This window comes from Eptatretus burgeri, chromosome 2, assembly GCF_056783735.1.
Source record: "Eptatretus burgeri isolate ZD-2024b chromosome 2, Ebu_testis_v1, whole genome shotgun sequence".
Classification (NCBI taxonomy): Eukaryota; Metazoa; Chordata; class Myxini; order Myxiniformes; family Myxinidae; genus Eptatretus; species Eptatretus burgeri.
The window spans coordinates 105,046,340-105,058,954 of record NC_140962.1 but is presented as its reverse complement, the minus strand read 5'-3'; the positions used below and the strand labels follow the sequence as shown (position 1 = coordinate 105,058,954).

The 12,615-nt window shown below is 51.0% G+C and overlaps 1 long non-coding RNA gene across 7 annotated transcripts in view; it reads left to right on the top strand.

Annotated features, from left to right (window-relative positions):
* The window catches only part of LOC147032728 (uncharacterized), a 161,710-nt gene that overhangs the window by 90,307 nt on the left and 58,788 nt on the right, over positions 1 to 12,615 (top strand). For all 7 annotated transcript variants that reach the window (XR_015055330.1, XR_015055329.1, XR_015055333.1 and 4 more), the window contains one exon: positions 7,826 to 7,923. This is a non-coding gene — a long non-coding RNA (uncharacterized LOC147032728). The remainder of the gene's footprint in view (positions 1 to 7,825; positions 7,924 to 12,615) is intronic.

Here is a 12,615-nt window from a genome sequence, read left to right as displayed (position 1 = left end):
GCGCCCCGACTCCGCGGCCCTCGCTGGCACTGCCTGGAATGGGGTGGGAACGGGGCCCCCTTCTCACACTATCTCAGCGCGGGGGGAAACAGGGGGGGGTTGTTGATGCTCGGGGGAAAGAGGATATCTGGCTGGCTTGGGTCCCGCGACGAGCGACGCCACTGCGACCTCGACCGCGTTCCCGGCCTCCCCTCTCCGCAGTTCCCCGACTCTGACACGAGCGCAGACCTCCACAAAGCTCCTTGGCTTCTCCAGACTCTCCGGACCCCGACGAATCTTCCTCGATTCGCCCCGCGCTCGGCGCTTTATAGTGCGACAGGAGAAACCATATGCAGATTTTTGGATCAGGATCGGCTCGGGGGCGGAGCCACGCTCGCCCATTGGACAGAGGAAAAGTGGGCGTGAATCATTCCTGATCCTCGAATCTGCATATATCGATTATACTCCGACGCGCCTGGAGGCGGGGCCAAATCGCCCCACGCTCGCTGATAAGACGGAACAGAAGTGGGCGTGAATCATTCTTGATCCGATTTCTCGGAAAGTCCGCTGTTTGCACCCGCTGCTCGGTGCGCGCCCTGTACGAGTCCAGGATCGGTGCCCACAAGCGGCGCGGGAATGGCGGTGATGCGATGGTTGCGAGAGCGAGATGTGACGGTAAAGGTCGTGGCTGTTGGCGTTGTTGTTGTTGTTGTTGTGAAGCGGCGTTGCGGTTGGTGGTTGTTGTGTGATGGCTGTTGAGACGTGGTTGGCTCAAAATAAAGATAGAACAGAAAAACGGCTATCTTGAAGGGTTGCAGCCCGAATGAATGACATTAATTCCCTCCAAACAACGGGTTTGGGCTAACTACACATATACTTACAGAGATATCTCACCTATGGGACCTGAATGGTGGTTTGCGAATTTCCTCAACCACAACACTACCCCCTCCCCTTTTTACAGACTCGTCCTGAGTCGTCAAATTTTCGTGTGCCATCATGTGTAGTTCTCCCCTAATACATTTTACCTACGGATCCCTGAGTGCAACATTCATGGTATTCGTGTCCCCAAAATAAATAACCTGAGGGCTGAGTAACTACCTAAACAAACCCACTCACACGGACGACTTAAATAAAATAGCCGGCGCTAAGACAGACATGCCGGGGGCGCACTCATATGTACAGTACATCTTAACCTTAACTTACAAATTTTACACTAAACCATGGCCCAGGATCAATGAACTCTGCAAAAAGAAAGCAGTTAGCAGGGAGCCAGGCTGCTCGCATGCAGTCTCTGGCTCAAACAATGCAGGTGACAGGGAACGTGGCCGGCTGCTCACACGCAGTCCAAGGCCTTCCCTTTTGAACTGAACACAGTGAACCACAACGGTGCATGGGCTGCACAAATGCAGTCTCCGTGCCAGCTCAAGTGGCACACGCAATGAACACAACGAATGGATGGACGAATGGATGGATGAATGGATGGACGCAAACACGGTGCACGGGCCGCCACTGCAGGCCCGTGTTGTAGCTGCCAACAGGGCAGTTCTCACAGCTTGCAAACTGTTGCTTTCTGATCCTGGCGCACATGGCAATGAACAGGGGGGGGGGGGAAGCAAAAATTGAACAGGGCTGGTGAACAGGGGCAGTGGGCATGGCATGGCAAAGGTGATCAGGCAAACGCAGCCTGCAGAACAAGGCCGCTGCAGGCAAACACAGCCGGCAGATGAACTGGCCGGCACAGGCCTTGCAGAAAACAGCTGCAGACGATCCGGCCGGTACAGACCTTGCAGCACAGCAGCTGCAGCCGATCCAGCCGGCACAGGCCTTGCAGCAAAACAACAGCTGCCGATGAAGCTGGCCAGCCTTTGCCGTTTAGTGGAGGTTGGTGGAGGGAGTGCGGTGGTGCTGGGCACTCAGAAGGCGGGCTCGGACCTACCCTACGGTCTCCCTCCCACCTATCGCCTTTGCCTGTCACTGTCTATACCCACTCCCTTAATTTGTCAAACCCCAATTTAGCCCCAACTTATTTTTTTATTTTTACTTCCCCACTATAAATCGTCCCCTAACCCCCTGTACTGTCCTTGTTCGGCTAACCTATCCTGTCACCTAGCCTACTCTCAACCCCTACGTTCCCTTCCCGGAGGGGAACAAGGGAGAGCTAGCGTCCTGTGTCGAGGCCCAACGAAGCCTCAGAATGGCCTCCCCAGACTTCAGCGATCTAACCCAAAGTGGGTCCAGCGGCCCACAACGAGAGCGAGGGGATGGATGGTGCGGAGGGGTACACTTTCTATCTACCCTAACCATTTAACTGTTAAACTACCCCGGGGCTTTCAACAAGTGCCTCACGCTTAAGCTATTCGTTCTAACAACCCAGATTCCCGTCGCCTGTGTTGGTGTCCTCACAATTTCGGGCCTCGCCCCCCAATTTTCTCTCCGTGCCCTCACACGGTCTCATGGCTGGGACGCGTGGCTCCCTTTGGCAGGCACGACCCTCTGCCGAATCTCCCGCTATGGCACCCCCGGGCACTACACTGCTTCCGAGCCTACCAGCTCCCTAAAGACCAGGGAGTGCCCCCCATGGCACCTCCCCTGAAACGCACACGTGGCAGGCTGGCTTCCCGGGCCCCTTTCCGAGGGTCACCCGTGCCCACAACACTGCCCACGCGGCTCATGGCGCCCCGGGCCCCCGCACCAAGCAGACGCACCCGTGCCCACTACGCTATCCCGGCCCCCCATGGGCCCTTGGCCTTCCACGGCCGACTAGCCTGGTGCCCGGGGTACCCACTCAGCGATACTCACCTTTCGCAGCCACACTCCCAGCCCGTCAACAGGGCTCCTGCACCCCTCCAAACGGGTTTCGAGCCTACTTCCCCACCAACAACAAAACGACCTCCATTTTTCAATTTAACTAACCCCCTAACTCACTCTACACTGACCCCGGGGTCCCTTGGGCGGGAGTCACTCCTCCCCCCAATCACTCATCGCACCATGCATTCCCCATTCGCTCCACACACACAGACCCGCTGGCCTCACTCACTCATCATGTCACAACACAACTCACCAACTCTTCAACACACACACCGCTGAACTCTGCCATCCTGCTCACTAAATCCCCTGACTAACTCGTGCTCCCCCGTCGTCCCTTAAACTAGTAGCACGTTCCTTTTAACACTACGTAGCTAAACTACGTCAACTCTACACATCCAAAGGCTGTCACTGTCTCCAAATCTCTAAAATAACTTTTATTTCCCCACCTAAAGCTCATCTAAATCCCTCTAACTAATCCATTCCACGGGCCCCATGAGGACTTACCCCTGCCCCATGGAGCCGGTCTAGCTAAGCTAACCCTTCCCTCTAACTAGTTTCCATCCTGTGCCCTGGGTAAGGGGGTCTTCCACCCCTTGCCCGGGAATCCTGTGCACCCGAAAGTGAGGCTTGCTTTTTCTTTTTTTTTTTTTTCCACATGCGCAGCACCAGCGCGGCAACTCACAGCTCGCGCATTTTGCACCTGCCCGTGACGTCATGCAGCTGCACGTGTACCTCGTCCCTCCTTGGACGGTACCATCCGGCAGGGATACCCCTCCTGCCGGATTCCAACCCCACGTGCAGCCATGACGTCACCGTGCGCATAAAAAAAAACACAAGCCCCACATCTCGAGGGGTTCCCCACGCGAACACATGTGCTTTTCCCGTTGGAGCTTAACACACACGATCGCGTGGAGAACCCGTCCGGTCCAAATCCGTAATCCTGCCTAAACTTTGTCCGTCCGCCGGATCGGCAAATCCACCGCGTGCGTTTCCGGACCGGGCTTCACTCCCGCAAACGAGCACGTGGGGGCCTCGTGCGTTGCACAGCACGGACCGCGCGCTCGCTGCTGGGTGAACCTGGCACGGTTCCCGAAACAGCTGCAGCCGCTTCTCGGCTTTTGTCCCTCTGTCGCCGTCGTCGTCGCCATTCAACCCACGCACACCTGCGTGTTACGACGCTCATACACCATTCCATTACATTCACCCCGGGAGACGCGGCTGCATGTTCACACATGCCCACCGACATCTCCCTCACACACAGCGACCTTGCACACGCTGTCTCTCTCACACTCGGCTGCTCACTCACACATGCCATTACCCTTGCACACGTGGCTCCACTCACTCGCGGCCTTTCACTCACTCGTGCCATTTCCCTCACACAAACCATACTACTCACACACGCGGGGGCACTCGCTCGCGGTGCCTTATCCACAGACGGCGTGCTGGGAAGCACGATCTTCTGCACACTTACCACCACACCACTCACACACGGGGTCGCTTCCGCACACGGGGTCTTTGTCACCCACCCGGTCGCTCTCACACACGCCCTTGCACCCGCGCTATGCGTGCATTGCAGCACGCATTTCGCCACACTCATGAACACACACCTCGACACCACACACACCGGGACAACCACACTGGGGATTCGTGTCCCCACAAGGGTCTCCGGGGCCTCTATACCCCCCAAACTCTCCGTGCACCTGTCCACAGCACTCCTCCCCTCGACCTCGCAAAGCACGACCGAACCCACCTGGTCGTGACTCGCCTCAAGGGGGCATACTCCCTCCCCTCGTTCCTGGAGGAGGCCATCCCGCTGAACGCACTGGGTCTCCACCCAGTCCACCAGCTCACCCCCATTGTCCTCCACTACCTCCGTGTGTGTGTGTGCGTCTCTATCCCCGTCTTCATCGTCTAGTCTTCCCTCTATCGTTCCCATCTCCCGTGTCTCTGCCAACTCAGTCACCTCTTCACCCTTTACCTCCCTTGTCTCAACTATTATTTCCGTCTCTTCCCTTGTTTTCTCCCTCGTGCACGTCTCCGTCACCCCAATTAGTTTTTCCCTCTCGGTCACCGTCACTTTTTCCGTCACGACCCTCGCCCAACACGTCTCCCGAATTACTTTGTCACCCGCCTCCACCGCAGGCCTGACAGCCGTTGCGCTCCCTCCCAGCTCGTTCGCTCCCACACGTGGAGTCGCCATTTTAAGCTCCCTGGTCACTGCCTTCATGCCCGCCTGCAGGCTTCGGCCCATGTTCTGTGTCTCACCCCGCAGCTCTTTCATTTCTTCCTTCATTCCTTGCGCATTTGTTTCCATATTAGTTTTCATTCCGTTCATTTGCTTGTTCATGCCTTTTATTTCGTTTTTCATTTCATTTGTGTTTGTATCCATTTTCGTTTTCATTTCGTGCATTTGCTTGTTCATGTTCGCATTCATCTTTGCCAGCATGGTGAATAGCTGGGTCATGTCGGGTGCGTTTGGGTGAGCCGTTTCGGCAGGAATCGGTGAAGGGTTTTGGTGGAGAGGGGGAGGGGAGGTGTCATACCCCGCGGCCGCCGCCGCACCTATTTCGGGCTCTGGGTTCAGTTGGGGGAGTTCGTGTTCCTGCACAACCAACATTTCCTGCACGGGGTTTTCATCGTGGACCATGGATTCTACACATTCTAAATCCATTTCTAATACCCCCGGCTCCCGCTCGCCTTGAGACGCATCTTATTTCTCGTAAAGGGTTAATTTAAATCGCTCGTAATTTGGAGGGAATCGGGGGTCGCTCGTCTCACCCCTGGACCGATTCCCGTGAATTTAGCTGGAGACAGGAGAGCCCGTTTTCCCGCTCTCCGATACCAGTGCCGCGAGGAGGGGGATGGGTTTGTATCCCACTCCTGACACCAGTGTTGCGGATTCGCGCCCGCCGGCGTGCGGGCGGCCACGTAACTCGGATCGCGGCACCTCGCCCACTGGACGGACAATCCCGTCGTGACCCTCTCGGACTAACGCCGGGAACTAGTCACGGGTGGGCCTTTCAGCCTCACCACGATCGTGCCAATCGGCCCCCCGCGTGGGATAGGGTTGTTCGCCAAATTCGACCTACCAAAGTACCCACACGGAGGGTAGACCGGGCGATCACACCTCGCCGCAGGTCGACTTCGGACACGGGCCACTTTAAGCGACCCGTTCCGTACTATCGGGATAACCGAGCGGTGTTATTGTCAACCTCGACGGTTCCGATTAATTATCGGGCGTATTTAGCCCACGACCAACCCTTTACGTGAAGTAAGATGGAGATTCAATTAGAGAAAAGACGAAGCGAAACGGGAGAAACAGTTCAACATAAAGCACATTTATTCCGTGGCAAACGGAAAGCACACATATACAATTACCACAATTATGCACCAAAAGCAAATGTAACAAAAGAAGAAACAACAATTACGCACCAAAAGCAATTGCAACAAAAGAAACACAATGCAGATCTACTACCGACTACGCGAGCACACGGCAACACTTACACAGTTTTACTTCACAGACGGCGCCGACAACACATATACTCCAAAGCAAAAAGAAAAAGGGGCCACCCTCAACGAAAAGGGGGCAGACGGGCCTGGGGCCGAGACCGCGTCGAGCCTACCCGTCTGGTGATGAGCCGCAAAATGGCGGCAGCGCCCCGACTCCGTGGGCCTCGCTGGCACTGCCTGGAATGGGGTGGGAACGGGGCCCCCTTCTCACACTATCTCAGCGCGGGGGGAAACAGGGGGGGGGTTGTTGATGCTCGGGGGAAAGAGGATATCTGGCTGGCTTGGGTCCCGCGACGAGCGACGCCACTGCGACCTCGACCGCGTTCCCGGCCTCCCCTCTCCGCAGCTCCCCGACTCTGACACGAGCGTAGACCTCCACAAAGCTCCTTGGCTTCTCCAGACTCTCCGGACCCCGACAGACACTCTCTCGACTGATTTCGCCGCCGCCACAACTCTCCAACTCTTCCACGATTCGCCCCGCGCTCGGTGCTTTGTAGTGCGACAGGAGAAACCATATGCAGATTTTTGGATCAGGATCGGCTCGGGGGCGGAGCCACACTCGCCCATTGGACAGAGGAAAAGTGGGCGTGAATCATTCCTGATCCTCGAATCTGCATATATCGATTATACTCCGACGCGCCTGGAGGCGGGGCCAAATCGCCCCACGCTCGCTGATAGGACGGAACAGAAGTGGGCGTGAATCATTCTTGATCCGATTTCTCGGAAAGTCCACTTTTTGCACCCGCTGCTCGGTGCGCGCCCTGTACGAGTCCAGGAACGGTGACCACAAGCGGCGCGGGAATGGCGGTGATGCGATGGTTGCGAGAGCGAGATGTGACGGTAAAGGTCGTGGCTGTTGGCGTTGTTGTTGTTGTTGTGAAGCGGCGTTGCGGTTGGTGGTTGTTGTGTGATGGCTGTTGAGACGTGGTTGGCTCAAAATAAAGATAGAACAGAAAAACGGCTATCTTGAAGGGTTGCAGCCCGAATGAATGACATTTGGTCCCTCCAAACAACGGGTTTGGGCTAACTACACATATACTTACAGAGATATCTCACCTATGGGACCTAAATGGTGGTTTGCGAATTTCCTCAACCACAACAATATATATATATATATATATATATATATATATATATATATATATATATATTTACATATATATATATATATATATATATATATATATATATTTACATATATATATATATATATATATTTACATATATATATATATCGTTGATGGAAAAATCCAAAGTGATTTATCATGCTGCATTCTTAACAGACAAGCAGGAATTTGTTTACCACTGTTGGTGTGAAATTGATGTGTAACTGGGACCTCAAAAAGAGAAAAAATGGTGTCTTTTGTAGGGAAGCTTTGATGTTAATCATTTAATATTTTTCTATCGTGTATATACATGCAATCACACATAAATGTTGTGTCTTACAAAGTTCATGGTTTTCAGTTTTGGCTTAAGAAAATGAACTGCTGCTGCTGGATTTGTAATTGTTTACCCTTATCCTTTGCAGCTTCAGATCCTGACTCCAGTGGGAAGGCAATGACAAATCACACAATTAACTTTCCACAAAAGACAAGACTGCTTCGGAGCACTCTGCTGTTATGAAAGGTACAGTACTACATTAAATGGGCAGATCTATATGATTCTTGCAAGTCAAGTCCACAAATGGGACCAAACAAATAGTTTGGACCCATTTGTGGAATCCGGTGTCCAAAAAAAGATAAACGGCATTGGGCACACGTTTTGCGATTCCAAAGTCACTCCCAGGAACTCATGTGTACTGTATATTATTGAATACAATGATCAAGCTGTTTTACACCTTCAACTCGGTGATTAGTTCATGATGTGTAACAAGGTATTGAGCTGAAGGTCATTCATCTGCTTCTCCCAAGTCTTCTCCCAACACTCGTTTGGAGGTAAGTTAACCTTCCATGCTCTATTGTTTCGCTCCACCAGGAAGCTTAATATTATCTGTATCGAATTTTTTTTTTCATTCCGCACCATTTTTTCCCTCAAGAGCAAGGCTCCTGGAAGAACGAGGTTAAATTGACAGTGGGGTAGCGGATCAACAATTGGACACAACCAGAAAGGGGATAAACGACCAGGAAAGGAAAGGAAGAGAAAGAACACTGAAATCAGCAAGTAAGAGAGCTGGTTTTGGAAGGATTCTAATTGGGGTAATGAAGATCATACGACAGGATGGGGCATGACAAGAGGTGGTGGTGCACTGCTTGCTTTTGAAGCCTTGAAGGAATGAGTGAGACAGAACGGAGGGATGAATGAGATAGAATAGCCTATGGAAGGTGGTTCTATAGATGGGAGAAGCGAGAAATAATATCGTTGAGGTGTGCAGTTACCCTGATGTTTGTAAGGTTAACCGTACCGGAGAGAGACAGAGACAGAGACAGAGAGATAGATTCCTGGAAGAACGTGTGCACCCTGGAGATTGCTGGGGAGGGTCAGATCTGTGCCTTGCTGCTCCATCAAGCTCGGGGGGTTGGCACATAATTTAACCAACTAGGTTTGTATAGTCACAAGTCAGCAAAACACAACTTTTGAAATGATGTATAAATGCTAAATGAGGCCTTTTGTGCATGCGCTGTGGGTATGTTTGGGTCAGCTCACAGGGCACACACTTTTTGGTTCGGCTCACAGGGCACATTGAACCTTCCGTTACTCGCATGAAATATGTGATTCAAATAGTCTTTTAAACATAATTTTCAGCATTTGGATGAAAAAGTGGCAATTTCAAAATCGTTGCCCATAAATTATGTGTTCCTGAATGTAACTCAGACTCACGGAAATGTAGGAACACAAAAAATATCTGTGGAAGAGAGGAGTTTCGTTTGTACCAGTTCCTGTTAATCCAATTAGCTCGCAGTGACCGTAGTTATAATACATGCACACGCTTCCCCTTTCACCAATAGATGCAAAAATTGAGTGCGATTTATTTTGTGGCACGGAAACCAAACCTATTTTTTTTTTAACAGCACCCACAGCTCGTACAACTCCCACTCCCACACCCCCTCCTCCAGAACATGATTGATAGTGAATATCATCATTTGAAAACTTACCCTGTCCATAAACAAATCCCAAATATGACCTTCCCATCAGTGTTACGAAGCACGAAGGTTTGGTTTGAACTTAGAACACCATCCACGAACCTTCAGCTATTCATGGATGTACATCGCCGGGAGTTTTGCAATATGGACAGGAACATATCAACTCTTTCGATGAGTTCACTGGAAGGTCTCCAACTTTTTCATTATTACAGTATCATTACATTACACATTTGAAGTGCTTCACTGCATCTACCATTATCTGCGTAAGATGTTATTCACTGTGAGTGACACAATTAAATCTATTACCGGCTGGTGAAGATGTCATCACCCACGAATTACACAACCAAAATGCTTCACCGCATCTATTACCAGCTGCTGAAGATGTTATCACCTGCCAATATCCCCTACACATAATGGGCTGACTACTCCCCCCTCCTGAAGCTACCCACAATTCCCGCATGACTACTTATGTTCAGCGTGTCCTGGGTCTCAATCAATATTTTCGTCTCACTGCCTTAATCTGTGTTTTGCCTCTCGCTCTGCTCATTGATCAAACATGGCTCTCAAGCACAAGACCAGTGCCGGAGATGCGTCGACTGCCAAGAGACAGATGAAAGTGATAAACCTGAGCAACAAAGTGGAACTGCTGGACCAGCTTTTGAGAGGAGATAGTATAGTCCCTGTGGGCAGACTGTATGGAGTAAATGAATCCACTGTTCACTACATATGGAAGAACGAGAAGGCGATCTGAGAAGGTGTTGCAGCGAGCATTGTGCCAAGCACTAAAGTGGTCACCCAGGTCCAGGATGTCCATATAGAAAGAATGGAGAAGACTCTCAACATATGGATGGAGGACAACTGGCAGAAGAGCATGCTTTTAAGTGGCCCTCTCGTTCATGCAAAGGTTATACGTATGTATACGTATCTGGCTGGTTTGTGTGGCACGAGCATGAGTGATACGGGTGGCGCTATCATGAGTGATGTGGGTACGAGGGGCCACAGTCCATTCCAAGTGAGCAGGAGATGGTTTGACCACTTCAAGAAGCAGTTCGGTCTCCGCAATGTCAAACTTTCAGGTGAGCGTGCCTCCTCAGAGCAGGAAGCGGCCGAAACATTCCCTGCTCAACTCGCATGGCTCATTGAGGAGAAGGGATACCTGCCAGAGCATGTGTTCAATGAAGACACGACTGGCCTGTTTTGCAAAAAGATGCCAATGTAAACTTTTATCTCGAAGCATGAGGAGACAACATCGGGATTCAAGGCTGCAAAGGACCGAGTATTTCCTCCTTTCCGCAAATGCAAAAGGGGACTGGATGACAAAGCCCATGATGCTGTATGTTGCCTGAACCCACATGCTCTCAAGGGCAAGAACAAACCCATGCTGCCCATGTTTTCGAGGGCCAACAGGAAGGCGTGGGTGATGGCAACAATTTTCATGGAATGGTTCCATAACTGTTTCGTCCCCTTAAGTGGAGAGGTTCCTGGTGGAAAAAAAAAAACCTTCCATTCAAGGTTCTGCTTGTCGATAATGCTCCTGGACTTGGACAGCGTGTGTATTTGCCATCATTGTAACAGACAGCGTGTGCATTTGATGTTATCATTCAACAAAGAAAACAAAACACATCCTCTCTCGGTGTTGAAGGCACATGAGCTCAACCTCCGTAGCGGGAGGACGTGAAACCGAGTGGGGTCGGTTGCAGAAAACAGCTGGACCTCCATGGTGGGAGGACATTCATCGAAGACCTTGAACAAGAGACATTGAAGTAGCTAGCCTTTCTGAGCATCTCAATCTCCCAAGCATGTTGATCTCCCGAGCGTTTGACGAACCTGGCTTTTGATCTACCATGCATCTCTATCTACCAAGCATCTTGATCTACTGAACGTTTAATCTCCCAGGCATCTCAATCATCTCAATCTCAATCTCCCAGGAGCATTCGATCTATCGAGCATTTGATCTATCAAGCTCTCCTTACCACGAATCCTTTGGCCAAGCCTGTGCTCATGCTTGCCTGTTCAGACCACAAGACCCACCCACCCACCAAGGGGAAGCTTACATGAGTCTGCACACACTACAAGCTTACACATATCAGAATAAGGTGGGAAGGAGCCGGACCCACGCTCTGCTCTGGACTATATCTACTTTTCTTCCTCTACATTTCTATGGATGTGATTCTGATTGGTGCCAAGTCTCGTGTGTAGATAATTAATGAAGATTGTAGAAGAGGCTCATAAGTGTCAAAGGAACAAGCTCTATTCTGTCTTTCTATACGCTGTACCTTTACTGTACCTGTAAAACCTTTAAAACCTTTACTGCATATATGTACCACATCAACTCCCCCGTGTTCCCCAAAAATAATACATACCATACAAATTTCCCCTGTTGTATATGTCACACCCTCACAAACACCCTGCATATGTGCTGTGTCATTCCTTGTGAATAAAACCTTTACTGCATATATGTACCACATCAACTCCCCCGTGTTCCCCAAAAATAATTTAACACGTACATGTTTTCTTCCAACATGTTCATGTTGTCTTTTCCCGATTGGTCACACACAGTCCACACCAGCGATGGCCTGGCAGTTTTACCCCCACTGTTTTGTACCATTAAATAGCCAGTGCTGCACTCTTTGACTTGGCAGTAATCTGCATGTGTACTGAGGACGTGAACCTCAGTGAGTTGGTCCACGTCACTCCCAGGTAAATGGTGTTAGACGTAGAAACACTGGGAGATTTGGCTCTCTGGTTGATATCTGTGGTCGCTTCACAACCTGTCAGGCTGTGGAGTTATTTGGGGCACATCAGCCTGCAGGACTGAAGGTTGGGAGGAGTTTGAGGAGTTTCCCTCATGGCAAACCCTGGACACCGGACCCGTAACAGTATCTACAGAGCAGTTAAATAACCAAAGCCAAACCCAACTGCGGTGCCACAACTAAATATCAGGACTCGCAAAACAATGGGGAGTGAGCAAGGGGTTGAGCAAGCCACGAGTTGGTTGTGGGTCCAGTATGGCCTGTGTCGGCTGGTGTTGCACAGGGCTGGTGTGATACAGGACGGGAGTACGGCGATAAGATGGATGAGGTGCAGGCAAGAGATTGGGATACAGCGTCTCCATATCCAGTGCAGTCCTATTAGTCTGCATGATGAAGCCAGAGAGAGATAGAGAAAGAGAGAGAAGTCAATGGCTGACCGCTCGAGTGCTCAGTCGCTCGGTCGCTTGAGCGCTAACTGTCGCACA